The following is a 17156-nucleotide window of genomic DNA, read 5'->3' on the forward strand; positions in this document are numbered from 1 at the left end:
AGGCAGCTTCCTTTTTATAGAGGAAGGTATGGGGCTAGAAAAGACCATATTTTGAATCCTGAAAGATAGTTCCATCATACAGAAATAAACTTTCATTTTTGTGGCACAACTGTAGAGGAATGAAAGGAGTAGGGTTGTTTAGGAAGCTTTAAGTGTTCTCTGGGATAAAACGTAGAAGTTAAGGTTTAGTACCTAGGAAAGTTTAGGTTTAGTATCAGGAAAAGTTTCTCAATATAGTATATTAAACAACTGGACACGTGAAGTGCAAGAACTTTCACCTTGACAAGGTAGTCAGAAATATAATAAAATGACCAGCCCTACACTTAAAAGAGGAAAGACAAAATAAACTGACTATAGTATTGCTTCTTAAAGCCAGGTTCTAGGACTTTCATTTACAGAATACTAGAATGAAGCTGAACATTGCTACAGCTTGAAACAATGGAGAAAAATTAAAAAAGAAAGGGAAGCAAAAGAAACAATACTAACTCAAATCTTGCCATAAAACAAAAAACAACCGTAACTTAGACTCCCTATACAAATGTTTGGAACTTGCTAGTCCGAGTAATCAAATATGCTCCAAACAGTGTAAGAAAGACACTGGGAGACCCATCTGCAGTAAGAAGAAACTGCAGGATCAGCCTGGTCAAATCCACAGCTTTCAGACACAGGCAGAAACAGATTCCTTGCAATAATTTATGAGGAAGAAAGAAGTTTCCTCTATAAATAAAATGAAAATATATTCTGTCTCTTTAATATACAACCAAAATGCCGATCTATTTTTACAGTACCTGAATTGTCAATAACCAGTACCTCAGAGTGAACATTTTGGTTAGTATTCCTTTCAGCTGCAGCCATATTTGGGGGGTTTTGCTTTTTGCTTTTTTTTCAATTATTACTTTAAGAAGAAGTACAGCACAACACATTTACATAGTCACGGAGCTTATGAAATCAAACATGACTTTAAGCTTTCCCTATTTTTAAATCGCCATTCTTCTTGCAGTAAAATGTCTTACATTTTAGGCTCCTTTAGAACTACACAACAGCTGTACTGTTGTGAGGGTATGGGAGTTGTTACACTATTAGATCTTTAATAAATGAAATTATAGCTGTGTTTCATAACAAAATGCAGTAGCTCCAGTAAGTCATACCTCCAATGAATCGCAGAGCCCTGTAATAAGAAAGTCGCATACTGAAGAACGTGTTTTCCATCTTACTGTCTGTACTTCTTCCTCTGATCACTAATAGCGACAACTAATAGTATTATTTATTTATGGAACATGTAATATATACTTCTATTATATGTAATAAATATGTAATAAATATTTTAATAGTATAATAATTAATTTTAAATAGTATATCCAAGATTTCTATTTAACACAATAAATAGTGTTGTTCATGAACACTAGACTAAACAGTAGTGTTGAACAGTGTTATAGTATAAAACACTGTATTGACTACCTAAATGCTGTAGAACTGCAAAGAAACCTTTTAACAGAAAATTATTTTCTTCAAATTACATTCTCTAGTTAGGTGTTTTCCATACTTTAAGTTTCACCAAGGAGATAGCAACTACTTTAACAGGCTCAATAAGAGGTACTTTACTGCCTATGTTACACAGGAGTGCTATAATGGTACATCATATCTTCCAGATCTAACAAGATAACCATTAAAAACTGCAGCATTGTCCTTCTCAAAAAATACAGTCATACTATAATAACATCTTGAAAGGTCTTGAAGAGCTTCCCTAGACAAGCTTGCCTACTGGCTGAATATTTTTTCTTACTTTTGCTTCATCTCCATAACAGTTCTCTTTTGAGTAAGTCTTTCTTTATACAGTAACATATGTCATATGGAAAAAACACTGATACAAAACAGCACTATATTATATTGTTTTATCCTTAATTATATCAACAAAAATTAGCAATCTCAGCAGTACCTTGCAGTGAAAAACATTACCCAGTCACACCAGGAGAGTTCCGCTCCCATTTCTACTTAACAATACAGATGATGGAGCTGAAGAAAGATCTTGTCTTGAAGACACCTCTGCCCACTGCCAGTTCAGGGCATTGCAGATCTCCAAGATCAAAGAGTGAAGTGAAACAGGAAGGAAAAATAGCAAAGGATGCATGGGCATTTCAAAAGTCATGCAAGTCTCTGAGCTGTGTTTCAGCTGGGAGATTCATTCAGATGGAAGGGAGAAGGCCACGGGGAATTTTGAGTAAAAATTTAAATTCACAGACATGTAGTCTGTATCTAAGCATACAGACCAGATAGTGAGTCAATAACCAGTACAGAATTTAATAAACTTTATCATAATTACCTCTGATATATACGTGGATGTCTTTTCCTTTTAGAATTTCCTGAAGTTTTACCACTCTCCATCCTAGTCAGTCACCAAAGCCCAGGGCCACAGTGAGCTTCCAGCTCAAGGAAGCAATAAATCACACTAAAACTAATCATATGATTCTCTTTTTTCCTGAATTAGGACTTCCAAAATTATTTAGCCAACTGGATGCACCACAAACAGAAATACCCCATTAGTGAAATCAAACCAGGATTTATGTCAGCTTTTGCCTGTCCCAAGACTATAAATTTTAATTCCTGAGTATTCTTAAAATCCAAATCTGAACTTTAAAACTTTAACTTAGGGGCAGCAATACAAAAAAAAAAAAACAAAAAAAAAAAAACCAACAACAAACAAACAAAAACATATATATCTGTAAACAATTTTTTCATTGATTCAGTTCTGAAAGTACTAGAGAAGCATAATTCACCTCTTGCCCTCATTTAATTTTGCCTGCAGAATTCTTCCTTGCTATTCTCTCAGAATTCAGCAAAAGAACATATAACTAACTAATCCTGGAATAATTGCATAAGAAAGCTTCTGTCATCAACAGGACCACAAAAATAAAAATCCAAACAGAAACTGATCTGAATTTTCTGAACGTGACTTCTGACCTTGTGAAAATATGACTAAGAAAATTTGAACTCATTGAAAAACAATCAAGCACCAGTCAAGCCTCATGGTTTGGGACCCATTTTAAGATACAAACTGACCCAAAATACTTGTGGTGAGCACGGAAATCTTACCATGTACTATTCAATGTAAGTACAAACAAAAAACCTCAATTGCAGTTATAACTTGGTAATTAAAATAAAGAAATGAATTTAATTAGAACCTAGCAACACTACTGCCAGCAAATCATTTCACAAAAATTAGATTTGCCTTTGAAGCTATTATATTCATTTTTCTAAAACTCTACATTAAGCACAAAGACTCAATAACATACAGGCATCTAGAGGCTGAACATAAATACTGCTCTGATTTTAACATATATATATATATATATATATATATATATATATGTACCATCCACCATATCCAAGGGAAGTAAAGGTAGAACAAACAATTCTTGCACCTACACAAGTTTTTTGCATACTGGAAAGCTTCCTAGGGAAACACAACAGATGAGAAAGTTAATTAGTGAAGTTATACATTGAGAGTTTTAAAGAATGTGAAAACCATGATATGGTAACTTGTTATGTTTATAGATGTGCTACCATTACTTCAAAGCAAATTGATCACAAATAACTCTGTTCTCCACGCTGACAGTATCACTTGTAAGAGGAAATTTTTGTAAAGCAGCCTGTGCCATATGCTTTGCTTTCTCGAGGCTCTCCTGGGAATCTTAAAATTCACAGAGGCCGGTGTAGTTTCTGCATCACAGCAGACCTTCCTATTGCCTTCCCACTTCCCTGCCAATAATAATTACAAAATAGACACAACCAGTACATTACCCAAATGAAATATGAAACAATTATTTGATATTTACAGCATACTTTTCAGATCGTCAAAATCTTCAGGATTTTACTGTGCAAGTCCTGTATTCATCACCCTACCAACAGCAGATGAATTTAACCACACGAGTTTTCAACTCTTGCTGCACAGTTCTGTGTAGTTCTGCAGGCTCTGAACTCACCAGTTAATTGCATATTCAAAAATACTTTTCATAGAAGTGTAATCATTATTTCAGATTGCTGTGACTCTCGGATTATCTTCTTGCTTTTTCTTCCTCAGTCATGGAAGGGACAAACCAGCTGATTCTTTCTAAGCAGGACACACACTGGGGAGGGCCACGTGGTGGGGAGACACGGCTGTAGTAAGCACAGCTGACTTTTCTAGATGCTTTTTCCATCTGGTGAAACCATGGAGCAACCCAGCTGAGCTCTACAGCACGATACCTTGGGTTCCAACCATGGCCAAAGACACTGTATGAGCACACCACTGATTAAATGAGAAACTTCCTCCAGTGTGCAAGGATGACTCCTGCGCTGTGCTATAATGAGGATATGACTTTGTTCTGCACAAAAGCAAGCTAAGGCCGAGTTGCAGAAGAGCATGAAATCAGAGTCTGTTTACAGTGAAAAACTTCCTGTCTGTTTTTGCTATATTAAATTTGAGAAGACAACCAATTCATTCACATTCCACAGATTTTCACATTGAGGCTTATTTTAATTATCATTAAAATTCATTGCAAGTGTAACAAAAAGAAGCCTGGAAATTTAGAAAATGAATCACGAACAGATGCTGCAACATAATGTTGACTAAACCAAGACCTCTTGGCAGGACCTCTTCTTCAGGGAGGCGGTGGAGTCACCGTCCTTGGGGGTGTTTAAGGAAAGGTTGGATGTGGTGCTTAGGGACATGGTCTAGTGGGTGATACTGGTGGTAGGAGGATGGTTGGACCAGACGATCTTGAAGGTCTTTTCCAACCTTAATGATTCTATGATTCATTAAAATAAGGAAATAGATTATTCACATAGTTGGTTATTACACAGGGATTCATTTTATAAAATCCTTGTAGTTTGTACTTCCACTAAAGTGACTGAAAGATTACAATCAAGTGCAAACATAGTAATCAGTTACAGTAAGTAAGAAATCTTAACTGGGTAAACATAAAGAACAAGCAATCCAAAAGAAAGAAAACAAATTAACAGAATAAAGGGAAAAACAATTTAGAATGATACAAATGAAATCAGAAACTTCAATAGAGCAGAAAAGAACAAAGGTTTTTCTATTCTCCATGAAGAATGAAAACAAAAAGCACATCATGAAGGAAAATCAAAGCCCTTGGAGAACCAGGAGAGGATAAATATGTATCTGAAGCTGTAAGCATTTTAACCTAGAAAATGTGAAATTGTAGAAGGAGCTAGAGAAAATGTATGTATTAAATATTAGATTTCAACAAACTCGTTCAGGAATTTACAAATCATTTACAAAAAAATGACTCATAGATAAGCAAAACATCTACTCATAGTACAAATTATTTCCTATTAAAGTTTTGCTTCTGTTTTCTGCAGAAAAAAAGAATATTCTAACAATGTGGGGGAGAGGATTAGGAAAGGACACTGGGTACATTGTAGGAAAAAAGCTAGCTTTAATTCTCTTGGAACAAGAATTACATGCAAATTCTATACAGAAATGTATGTCTTGTATACTTTATTTACGAAATTCATTTTAGCCAATCTGAAGATGATACTGTAACTTACCATTCACATGCTGCTCTCTGAATATCCATCTGTTATTGTACTGAGGCTCAGCAAAGTGAAAAATGTGCTACTTGAAAACTGCCATATTGCATGAATAAATGAAGTCTATTAAAAAGGAACAAAAGATAGGTCAGAACCTACCATCCTTACACACAAGTGTCATGGAAAGTTGAGGTTAGAGAGAGCAGGCAGGAAGCATCCTGCATTCACAAAGCACCTTCCATTGGTGGTGGCACACTTCATATCTTCCTGTTTTTAAAAAAATAATAAATGTCCTACCCATATTACAGTAACAGAAAACAATTTTGTGTGTGGCTTCACCAGAGGTGAAGGTTTCTATGAGAGAAAAAATATTCTCATGACTATGACTATCTCAAGGAAACAGCACTTTTTTTCCCATGAAATCACACCATAGCATTCCAGCTGATCATTAAAGAAAAGTTGACAATATCAGCCTATGATTCATTCTCTTTCCACATACCACACCAGTCAAACATACATTTTAGCATGATAGTCAAAAGTAAGGTAGGGCTCTTAGATAACAACAGTCTTTGTTAATTTACAGGGTAACATTGGTTAGACAGGACAGATTCCCCAAATGACATGAATAACTGAAAAACAGAACCAAATATATAAATATATTTTTTTTTCCTGAAAAAACAAAGACAGCATCTCTGCATCAGGTAAACACTGAACCCCAGTTTTATAGAAATGCAGAGTGCATTAACAGCACATGGTGAATGCTAAGACAGACAGTAGTCCTGCAAGCAAATTTTGACTGTAGGCTAAAGCAAATTGAGTAGGCATTCATAGATAAAGTCATTGATGAACATGTCTGCCCTAGGACTATATTCCAGAATGGATGCTCTATGAATAAGTCATTACCTATCATAACTCCAATATTTCTCACAGACAAAAACTAAATAAAATAAAATCTGAATGGGCAAAATCCTTTTCTGCTGTCATTCCACTTTCAGAGGAAACTCACACAATTCGGTATGTTTCAGCTGTTTTCAGCTTTGTCCAATACTCATTAGAACTGAAGCATCTAAGGAAGCAGGGTTGTAAACATTTCACAGATAAGCAATCAATCAAAAACCTTGCAGAAAGGAAAACAGCACAGATCTGTTCTGATAAAAGCCTAAATGGTGGACAATTACTTAGCACTAATTCCCAGTGGCAGCATTCTGCAAACATGCCATATATCTGTCTTGGCAAAATTAGAGTTCCTCGGTAGACTGGAGACTACATAAATCTTTGCATGGCTAAGAATAACTTCAGAGGTCAAAATGAAATAAAGTATTTGATGTCATGTGCAGTACTTATTGTTTTTTTTATTTTTCTCAAAAAATGCACAAAAGCTACACAAAAAAATAGTTCCAAGTACAGTAATACAGGCATTACATTCTTCTTTTAGTACGAAAATGCTCTTTGTTGTTTATAAATTAGAACATGCAGGTTAAAATCAGTGCTTTAGTATTCATTATCTGCATTTTTACTTCATTCAACTTAACCAATCGTTAAATGAAGATATCACTTACAGTGATCAACAGAAAATCTATTGAAAAAAAAAACACACCACTACAGGACCAGCAGAAAAAGTGTTTCCTTACCTTTTTTAAGATGGAGTGTGTTGTTCTCTACTTTCACACAGTCTTTCTCTCTCTTTCTCTCTCAGATGGGGATTTTTCTTTAAGATAAGCAATCAGGAAGCAGAATACAATCCTAGGGACCAGTGGTTAGCATTCTTCTCCCAGCCTGTCTAGGCATAAGGGGGAAAGAAAGAATTTTAGTTCATCTTTTCAAGACTAGACTAAGAGTTTGCATTTTTTTTTGCTTTCTCTCTTTCCAGGGTGTGGAGCAACTCCAGACTTATCACATCTCTTGTAAATGGTTTAAGGTGTTTGCAGTCCAAAGCAAGCAAGCAAGAAAGAAAATATATTGCAACCAGAGAAACTTTCATTAGCTTCAGATTTCCCTCTGAGAGTTTCATACAAAGTGGTCTTTCTTTACTCTTTCTAACTGGTGAAATAGCAAACACTTTCTTACTTTTCCTTCCAAACAGCCATGTCCTGCAATTCTAAATCAATTATATCTCAAGAAAAATACGTCACTGTTTTTACTGTAGTTTTGGCTGAATTAAAAATGTGGTATTTGACTCTAGTTTCTCAAAAAAAAAAAAAAAAAAGCAACTTCTGAAAATTAAATTAAGAGCTTATCATAACTTTAATATTCCTTCAACTACAGCATTTAAAAATAAAGTTTTAAATACTTTTTCTGGCAAAAAGAATGGAATGCCTTTTTTAATAAAGCTTCCTACTGTAAAAACCAAAACAAAAAAAACCACCTACAACAAAATCAAACTACCGTAATCTATCTGAATAAACTACAAAAGAGGAAAATTTTAAACAGGTGAAAACAAACTGTAAAATTGGACAAAGCAACTGAACTAGTACTTTCACCAATTCTTCTTTTGTTTTCACAAGACTTATGTTTTGCTTTAAAAAAATTGAAACTAACTTTGCAAGTTTGAAAAAGAACATGATGTAGGAGTTTCCTTAAAAGTTTTTTGACTTGTATTAGGGCATTTTGAAACTTCAGTTTGTATGTAACTAAAAATAAGTGTGTACCAAACACGCTTTGTAGCATCTATCCTATTTCCATACTGTAACACATATAAAAATAGCATTTGTTATATTCATTCACACAATCACTTGTATTTTCAGGGGGCTACAAATATGAGTATTTTGTAGGAACAATGTAATCAGGGAATCAGCAGAACCATGCTCCATTTGGCAAGACAGGGATAAGTATGGTCTTCAACCATTGGGAATCCAAAGAGAACAGCTTGCCATCAGTTTGCAGGCATTAAATTGTGGGATTCTTAGCCCCAGGACTCAGCTGCTGCTGAAGTTCATGGGCGAAGTGCTGGTGGGTGCTCTCAGGCTGCCAGAACACAGATAAAGGATTGGTGGGGATCCCAGAAAATGCACCTGGGGGGAGGCAAGGTCAGTTCAAGCTGAGAAATGGCACATTAGTGCACAGTTGACTCTGCACTACTCATAACACTCAGGATGTCTCCAAGGTGTGAACGAAATATGAAAAAGTAATATGAAAACATCCTGAGCTCATCAGTTGCAATTAAAAAAAAAAAAAAAAGGAAGGTACTCATACGCTGTGACAAACTGCAAGTCTCGATCTGCTGGTAGCTGTGACTAACTGGGAACTCCAGATGTTAAAAATCTCATACAGGCACATCGATCTCAGATCTAGTTTTCACACATCGACTCAGCACTACCCTCTTGTTTATGGGCAGTACTGAAAAGCACGTGCAGCCGTTAGGGCATGGACAGTTTGTGACCTGCAAGAGGATACCAGGTCATGTTCTAGCAAAACAGGCATGAATGCATTCCCCTTTTGATCAAAAAAGCCCCCATGCTCCCATTAATCGTCAGTTCAAGACCTCTATTAGTTCATACCTGTAAAACCTATGTGCAATCAAAAGCCATTTCCAGTCCAGTCTCTCTGACAGCCCCTGCCCTGCAGACATCAGGTAGCTGGCAGAGCAGAGTCTCTCTCAGGGGGACTGGCTGCTAATTTCACATTTCTCTGCCCTTCCTGCACCTGACTTATTTCTGCTGATGGCTCTGGCAATGCAGGCACCAGGAGTTCAATGCACCTGCAGGAAAGAGCCTGCTGTAAGCAAGAGACTTGGGGTATATTGCCTTGCATGCATCCCAGAGGCGTGGTAAATCTACCAGTGGCTGTCAGTATGTAGAATCAGTTTTCAATCTGCTGGTTAAGGTTTTGGGGCATGTGAGCGATGGACCAATCTCTGATTTAGTTCAGTATTCCTGAAAATTAGAATCTGAAGGACTTTGAAATCCTGGGTATAATACAGACTTCCACTGCTCAAGGTGCAAGAAAAAGAAACTTAAAGCATGGTCAGTGTTCACTTGTAAGCTCATGAAGCATTCCAGCAACTGCTCTGGCAGTAATAAGCAAATAAAAAATGTCTTCCTTCTGTTTAGTAGCATTCTTTTTCCTCTCAGGGGAAAGTGGATGCAGGTAGATAGAGAAACATTTTGATGAGAAGGAAATTCCAGCAGGCAAGCCAGAATGGAAGACTTGGTGCCTGAAAGATTATTTCAGGAAACCACTCTATATCTTTTCTTTCCAAATCAGCCATAAAATGCAGTATGGTGTTAGAAATATAAATTTCCAGCGCAAAAAGCTAAGCAGATGCATACTCTGCATACGCTTGGGGAAAGTTACTGCATCTCACAGTAATAAGTAGCACCCAAAAGCAAGTATGTCAGGCCCCAGAGCCCATGAAACACCTAACCAAAATGAAAATCAGGAAAGAAAAAGCTGCTTTATTTTCTCAGGCTGTTGTAGGACAGATAGCACCGTATTCTGCATTTCACCTTCTCACAATCTACACTCTACCTCAAGAAATAATAATAGTACAAATCTTCAGAAATGAAAAAAAAATGTTATAAAAGCAGCTCCCTGAAAATAGCTGCCACTGTACTAGAGTTACAAGTGGTAAATTACCAGCTGGTCTATTTCCAGCTCCTCAGACAATAGTCCTTCTTGTACGTAGGCCAAGGAGTTGTTATTTTGCCATGCACCACAAGACTGGTAGGCAACTCAGCATGGCAAATCATCAAAAATTGTACCAGTGAAGGGCCCTCCCGTATCTTTCCCCCCTGTCTCTAAATGTCCATTCATCTCGACAGATCCTGTTTTTCCAAGAGCATGCTTCAACTTCTCAGGATGGCTGAGGAAAACTCCAACAGGAAAACAATGTGCCTAGCATTGCACAGGTAAATATAAGCGTCCTTAGCATAGAATCATTCCAGTTGGAAAAGAGCTCTAAGATCCTCTAGTCCAACCTTAACCTTATTACTCACAGAATACTTTCTTTCCCATGCAAAGGAAGATTCTGATTTAAAGAAGAAGAAGAAAAAAGTGTTTCCCATCAGACAGAGAAAGCCAGTATCAACAACTCCTGAAAAAAGCAGTAGAGCACAGAGATATCTTTCAGTTTAAATACCGAAAGCTGTGACTCGGTGTTTCTTATCACAAGCAAGCAGATGATCCCTCTACGAAACGCATGTTTTCTTTAGAAGCTGGTAGGTCATTCTGCACTAGAAACAGCGTTAGAACATTTAAAAACTGTAATCTTCAAATTAATTTTCATCACACAATGCTCGCACACAAATTAATTAATTAAAGTATTTGACGCACCTATAAATTGTAGAATATCAGTAAATAAGGCATTTTTTTCAGGCTACTTACCCAATAAAAGCTTGCCATGAGATGTTCATCACAACTGCAAACAGCTAAGAGAATAAATCATCTCTGGAGATCGTATTTCCCTTGCATGATGGTGCCAAACTTGAGTTTGACTCCCTAGTCCATTTGGGGCCACCTCCTGAAAGGAGCACAAACCCCAGACATTCACGGGTGCATGTGCCTACACACACGCAGAGCCATGGAAATAAGGTGCTCACCCAGCAGCACACATTTTTCCCACGTGGGCTGAAATGGCAGGTTCGGTTTATCTGACATTGTTTCCTTCCCAAAGTCTGGGGTTTGGACTGGTCAAGTGGAATGAATCCCCTCACTCCGATTACCAGGATACATTTAGAGAAAAATAATATGCCAGCAGATACGATCTGACCTGCATTTTCCTAGCTTTCTGCAAGTTACAGGGGTTTGAACAAAACGCTTAAGAAAAGTATCAGAGGGAATTTAATTTCAAAAGGGGCTGCCAACATACTAATGAGCACCCTTCTCTTATCCATCCAAACTTCATGGGCAAATTGTGGGTTTGCTCCATATGCAGAAAAACCAAACAAGGTTTTGTTAACCAAACTCTCCCTCCTCAGCCAAAATTACATTCATTGTAAACTTTCTTGAAAGATAAGAAAGAAGCTAAGGATTCAGAGCTAGTATTGAAAAACACTACAAATAGAAAAAAATGTAAGTCACGGTTAGTAAATAATATCTTGAAAAGAAGCACATGAATCATGGGATAAGAAAACTTGACAACTTAGCACATCTATTACCACTGATATGTATCATGTGCTGGAACTCTAAGATCTCACAAAATATCATTTAATTCATGCAGCTGCTAGGTGCTTGGGGTAAAAACAAGCAGTTGAAATGCTCAAATCTCAGTTTTCAATAGTGGTAGAGGTCAGAGTGTGGACCCCAGATCTCCTTCCTCTGTTATTTTCAGAAATCCTCTTTTGAGGTGCAAACCCAAGTAAAAGGTAAAGGAAAAACAAACAAACAAACAAACAAAACAAACAAAACAAAACAAAACAAAAACACCACAACCCACCAACCAAAACCAGACTGTGTGGCTCAACAATACCTAAAAAGGCACATAATAACCTAGGAAGAAGTGTAGTAAGATAGGTCCAGTCTCTTTTCAATGGTGCCCTGTGAGAGGACAAGAGGCAGTGGACACAAACTGAAACACGGGAGGTGCCCCCTGAACATCAGGAAACATTTTGACTGTGGGGGTGACAGAGCCCTGGAACAGGCAGCCCAGAGAGGCTGTGGACTCTCCCTCCTTGGAGATCTTCAGAAGCCGCCTGGACGTGGTCCTGGGCAGCCAGCTCTGGGTGGCCCTGCTGGAGCAGGGCTGGGACCAGGTAGGCTCCAGAGGCCCTGCCAGCCTCAGCCATCCTGTGGTTCTGTAAAAATGGAAGGGAAGAAACCTGGAAGGTAATTTCCAGGTCTAGGAAACAGAAGTAGGAAAACTTTCCTATTTTTTCTCAAGTACAAGCCTATTTATCACAAGCCAACAAATGACATGAGTAAATAGGATAAAATTGGATTAACCTTGTCAGACCTGCTGAGCCATTGCTGTTGACGTTGTAATTTTTCTGGGTCAGACTGACACCATTAAAAAGCATCTCCCCAGTAATACCGTACAGATAAAATTCAAACGCATGCAAAAGACAGAGTCAGAAGGAAGCTTTGATCTCCCAAACTGAAAGGCAGGAACAGTCTTCTCAGAAAACCCTGTTAGGCCTTGACATGAAAAATTCAGATTTTGCAGGGCTAACCATCCCCCTGCACGCACACGCTTCGCAGCTGCATGCCCGCTCACCTCTGCACTCTCTCACTTCAGTCCAGCACAGGGAGGGGCACCAAAGGTTAATTACATTTGCACTGGCGAGCAGAACAGCTGCATCTAGAGACACTGGGGGACGTAGGGATGGGTAAATGAAACCGTTTGACCTGCACTATCTGACTGCTGCTGAGGCATGGAACAGGGAAAACTCACCTGGGTGCAGGGGAGCTTGGTAGCTTTGCAGTAAGGACTGGGGATAGTTTTGGAAAGCATCAACACGCAGCAATGCTGCAGCACAGCCACAAAGCATGCTGCAGTTCTGCCTTACCTGATGATGAACAGCAACTAAATAAAACTGCAATTTTACCCGGGATGTGCTGCGTTAGGGAGAACTCCTCTGACTAACCATCCCGCAGAGCTCTTCACACTTGGCTAGCATCAGCCAGGGGAGGTATTCAGGTGTGAATCAAAGCACACTTTATTGCAGTGTTTAGCTACACTTAGGCTGCCAGAATTGAAGTGCAAAGTGTCAAGAAATAAATGCGAATCCAAACTTTCCCTTGGCTGAGGCTTCTCTTCTGCACAGCTTATACATAGCACTGCCTTCAGAAAAGGTGGGTGCCTTTTCCTTTTACAACAATATATCATGTTCTTCCTCAAGGACCACAAACATCTTCGATTAGAAATGCTTCTAACACGCTCTGAAAGTGAAAAATGTGAAACATGACCGTTTCTTCACTTCACTGCTAAGACTGACATTTTTAGTTCTCTTTACGGTGCCAATTATAACTCTAATGTCCAGAAGAAAATATGTTATTGCTTCTCTTGCATTGCTTTAAATGATAAAGCAGGTCATCAGCTGATGCAAGAATCCTTTTTCATTGGTTTTGAAGGCAAAATTCCTTTGGTTCTTTTCTGCCCATTTAAAGTGCAAATAAAAACACTGTTCTATGACTAAAAAAAAATCATTCCTAAGTATATACCCACAATATTTCCAAACACAGCTAGAAAAATTGTTATTTCCAATACTATGTGGCCAGATTCTATTACCTTTATTTGATCTAAATTGAATTCTGTGCTACAGACTGACTTAAATGAGGTTATAAAATTGCCTGTGGAGTAGGATCCTGCTCCACATCAGTGAGAGTAAAAGACTCAGGCCTTGCTACTTATTTTCAAAACTGTCAAAAGACCTTGAAAGTGGAAAAAAATGGGAACAGAAAAGCCTGAGAAACTCCTTCTTGAGGAATCTCGTATCACAAAGTGCACAGAGAGCAGATGCCTCATGGATTAATTATGCCTAACCCTAACATACACCCAAGAATAGAGGAGAAAGAGTGAAATTTCATCTAACTATCTCCTCAATCTATAACGAAATCATTAACAACCTGTTTCAGCTACTTTCTAGTGCAGAAATAAATTTGCCAGCAGCCTTGGAAGCCCTCTGAAGAACACGCTATATAAACATAAATCATTAATGAACTGAGTGACCTCACCTTTGGGTAACTAGAGAAGCACAAAAACAACTCTCTAGAAGCAGAAAGTAGTCAGCAATGCCATGCACCAGCAGGCAGCAAACGCAAGCATCCTGATGCTGTAGCAGATTCCCTTTGACAGGCTTTGTGTTTTTATCACAGCCACCACAGGTCATCCATGGCAAAAAGCAAAAACTTCTGAGGACAAACCAGTGAAGAGTTCAATAATTAAGAGGGGGATCCCTGCCTCATCTCTTCATTTCATCCAAGGCTTGCCTGAAATGAAGCATTTGACAGGAGCAAAAATGCATTTTGCTACCTTTAACAACACCAAAGTAGTCATTGTGTCTAAGCTGGTAAATGATGCAAAGCTCTTAACACAGACTGCCATGGTCCAACTTGGGGCTTGCAGCAACATCCTGGGGAAAAAGGGGACCAAATGTTCAAACACCCTATTCAAGTAACTATCCAGTTCCTTCGGCCCCACAGAGCACTGAGAACTACCTCACGGGTAAAGCTGCTGCTACACAAAATCGGGCATAAACATAGGTCCAAAGCACCCAGATCCAGGCCCTGTGAGTTCAAGATTGTGGTGCTTGACAGAGACTTTTGCAGTCTGTAATACAAAAAATCATTTACAAATTAAATGAGGACAGGATGGTGACTTTGCAAGACCAATGAAGTTGTTCAATGCACAAGCATCACAATTGAGGGAAACAAAGGCAAGGATTTCTGTGAAAAAGTAAAAAAAATAAAAAAAACACAAGACGTTTGTAAATCTGGCAGAGCATGAGCAGAGATGTTGTCTCTGGTAAAGTGAATAGAATGAGATGATGCCTCACTGCAGAATTCTTCGGGGCCACCAGCTCTGTGAATGGCATACTGGGCTTTTTCTTCTCTGTAGGGAGAAGTGTCAAAGGGAGCACTTCACTGGCAGTCCCCCTCCTGCTAACAGCAGTACATGGGGAGAAACTCACAGCTGAGAGTTGTGCCAGGTCTGTGCAATTGTTTTAGCTGACAACTGGTCTAAGCTGCCTCCTTTGCTGTACATTTAAGAATTTGTTTTCTAACTAGCTATAGAAGCAAATTAAACATGCTATTTTTACAGTTGGTTCTAGACAGTTTTTCAACTTGTTCTAATAAAATAATTTGACCCTGAAACTGTGGCCATTGGTTACTGGCAACCCAGTACCTTCATCCTGATGGATGTTTTCACTTGCTGTCACCTTGCGATTCATATCTACCTCACATTGATGTATCATGGCTGGCTTAGATGGTAACATGTGGTGCAGAAGGGTTTGTACTTTTCCCCTCTTGTAAATCTGTTACCTGTAAATTAAGAAGTAGGATTGAACTGACTTGCATCTTCTCCCTTCAAGAAATCTGTATGCAAAAAGCTATGTTACCCAGACAAGATTAATACAACTTCATGGTAATCAATAGTTTCATTCCTGAAGAGTTTTTAACCTTCAAAACTTTCTCTCTCATATAAAAAGAAAAGGCAGAAAATTGAGTGGTGAGGGGCAATAGTTTCCCTAATTCCTTCTAGCTATCCTAAGGATGTAAAACATGAGGTGCAGAAACCTCCAGAGATGAGAGGCTGGGATGGGGGAAAAAGAAACTTTCCTGTATGAAAATTTGACAGTCTTCTACCACGATATATAGTTTCTTGCTCAGGCCTCTCAATGTTTGTTGTGTTTATTTAATAAAACACCATGTTTATTGAAGGACAAACTCAACTGGTGATTATGTATCTAGTCCTATAAAGCTATAATAAAAGCGAAAGGCTCAAACAAAGGAAGAAAAGTCACTTAAAAGGACTGGAGAGCATTCATTGTATTTCAGTTGTTATTTGTGTGTATCACGACTCTCTAGTTTATCCTCCTCTTGAAAAAACCCACACAGATTACTACAGAACATTTTTTCTTTCAATTCCAGGACATTTCAAGGAATAAAATATATAACCTTTCCAGCAAGCACATTAATAACCATTCATTTGACAGGTGGAACTGCCCCTTACCAGCAGCCAGGTTCCCAAGCCTTCTACCAACACTAGTAAGTAATAACCAAGGTAAAACAGATACATGCATATAAACATACACATACACACACACACACACACACATAATCTTCAGGTTTTTATAATACATTAAAGAAAGCTTCAAAATTCAAACAACTTTACTTGCCTTTCCCAACTTGATCTAAATAAATAGATCTGAAAATAAATAGAAAAATCCTCAGCATTAGCCAGTGGAATTAAACGAAACAGATAATAGGGTACCCTTTACACAGGTTAAAACTAATTAATATCTATTTAAATATCAGATGAGGACTTATAAGAAATAACATTTCTGTTAGAAATTTTGTCTTTTTTCCCCTTCATCTAAGTAGAGGAGATATTTCAGAACATACTTGGAAATTGCCAATTTGGCATTTGTAGTTTTGTTGAATAAACAAAAAATAATTTTAAAAGCTTTTTTTGGTTTTCAAACTATAAAGCCTTCTTGCTAGGTTGTTTTTCACCTCAAGGAATAATGCTGAATTTTATACAGTTATTCAAAAAATCATCTTTTGATAACTGTAATGGGCTACAATTCCAGTTCCTAGAAAAGATTAATGTGCCCGTTTTATTGTTCAGCGTCATACCTTCTCTTCACTTAAATAGCTCTGTTTCCCAATAGCGAAGCAATAGATGAATATCTTTACTGTGTTTATTTTTCAAATTGGAAAATGCATCTTCTGCAGAAGCTATTCCTTGCAACAAGAAATACATATTAGATGTAGAATCCCTTTTAAAAAGCAACTGTTTGTAAAATGAGTTATTGTTTATTTGAATAGGAATTTATTAATATAATCTATATAATAATATTTAATGGATTCTTACTGGATGTTGCTTGCAATGATAAATTCTCAGAAATATTTCTCTGTATGACAGACATTGTAAACACTGCATGTTACATCAAGTCAGTGACATTTTAAAGCAATTTAGATACCCCTTTTCAGGTATGCCTGGCTGTGTAACCCATCAGCACCGC

The 17156-nt window shown here is 37.8% G+C and overlaps 1 protein-coding gene and 1 long non-coding RNA gene across 8 annotated transcripts in view; one reads left to right on the top strand and one right to left on the bottom strand.

The window, feature by feature from the left end:
- CRACD (capping protein inhibiting regulator of actin dynamics) overlaps positions 1-17156 on the bottom strand; it is a 125177-nt gene that overhangs the window by 63496 nt on the left and 44525 nt on the right. For 5 of the 7 annotated variants that reach the window (XM_040555234.1, XM_040555236.1, XM_040555235.1 and 2 more), the window contains one exon: positions 7164-7312. The gene's annotated coding sequence lies outside the window, so the exon portion shown is untranslated. Of the gene's footprint in view, positions 1-7163; positions 7313-15313; positions 15451-17156 lie in introns of all 7 variants that reach the window. The other 2 variants (XM_040555233.1, XM_040555231.1) reach the window with 2 other exon arrangements.
- The window catches only part of LOC121069257, a 29076-nt gene continuing 24703 nt past the window's right edge, over positions 12784-17156 (top strand). Inside the window, exon 1 of the long non-coding RNA XR_005819360.1 lies at positions 12784-12794. This is a non-coding gene — a long non-coding RNA (uncharacterized LOC121069257). The remainder of the gene's footprint in view (positions 12795-17156) is intronic.

Source organism: Cygnus olor, chromosome 4 (assembly GCF_009769625.2).
Source record: "Cygnus olor isolate bCygOlo1 chromosome 4, bCygOlo1.pri.v2, whole genome shotgun sequence".
Taxonomy (NCBI): domain Eukaryota; kingdom Metazoa; phylum Chordata; class Aves; order Anseriformes; family Anatidae; genus Cygnus; species Cygnus olor.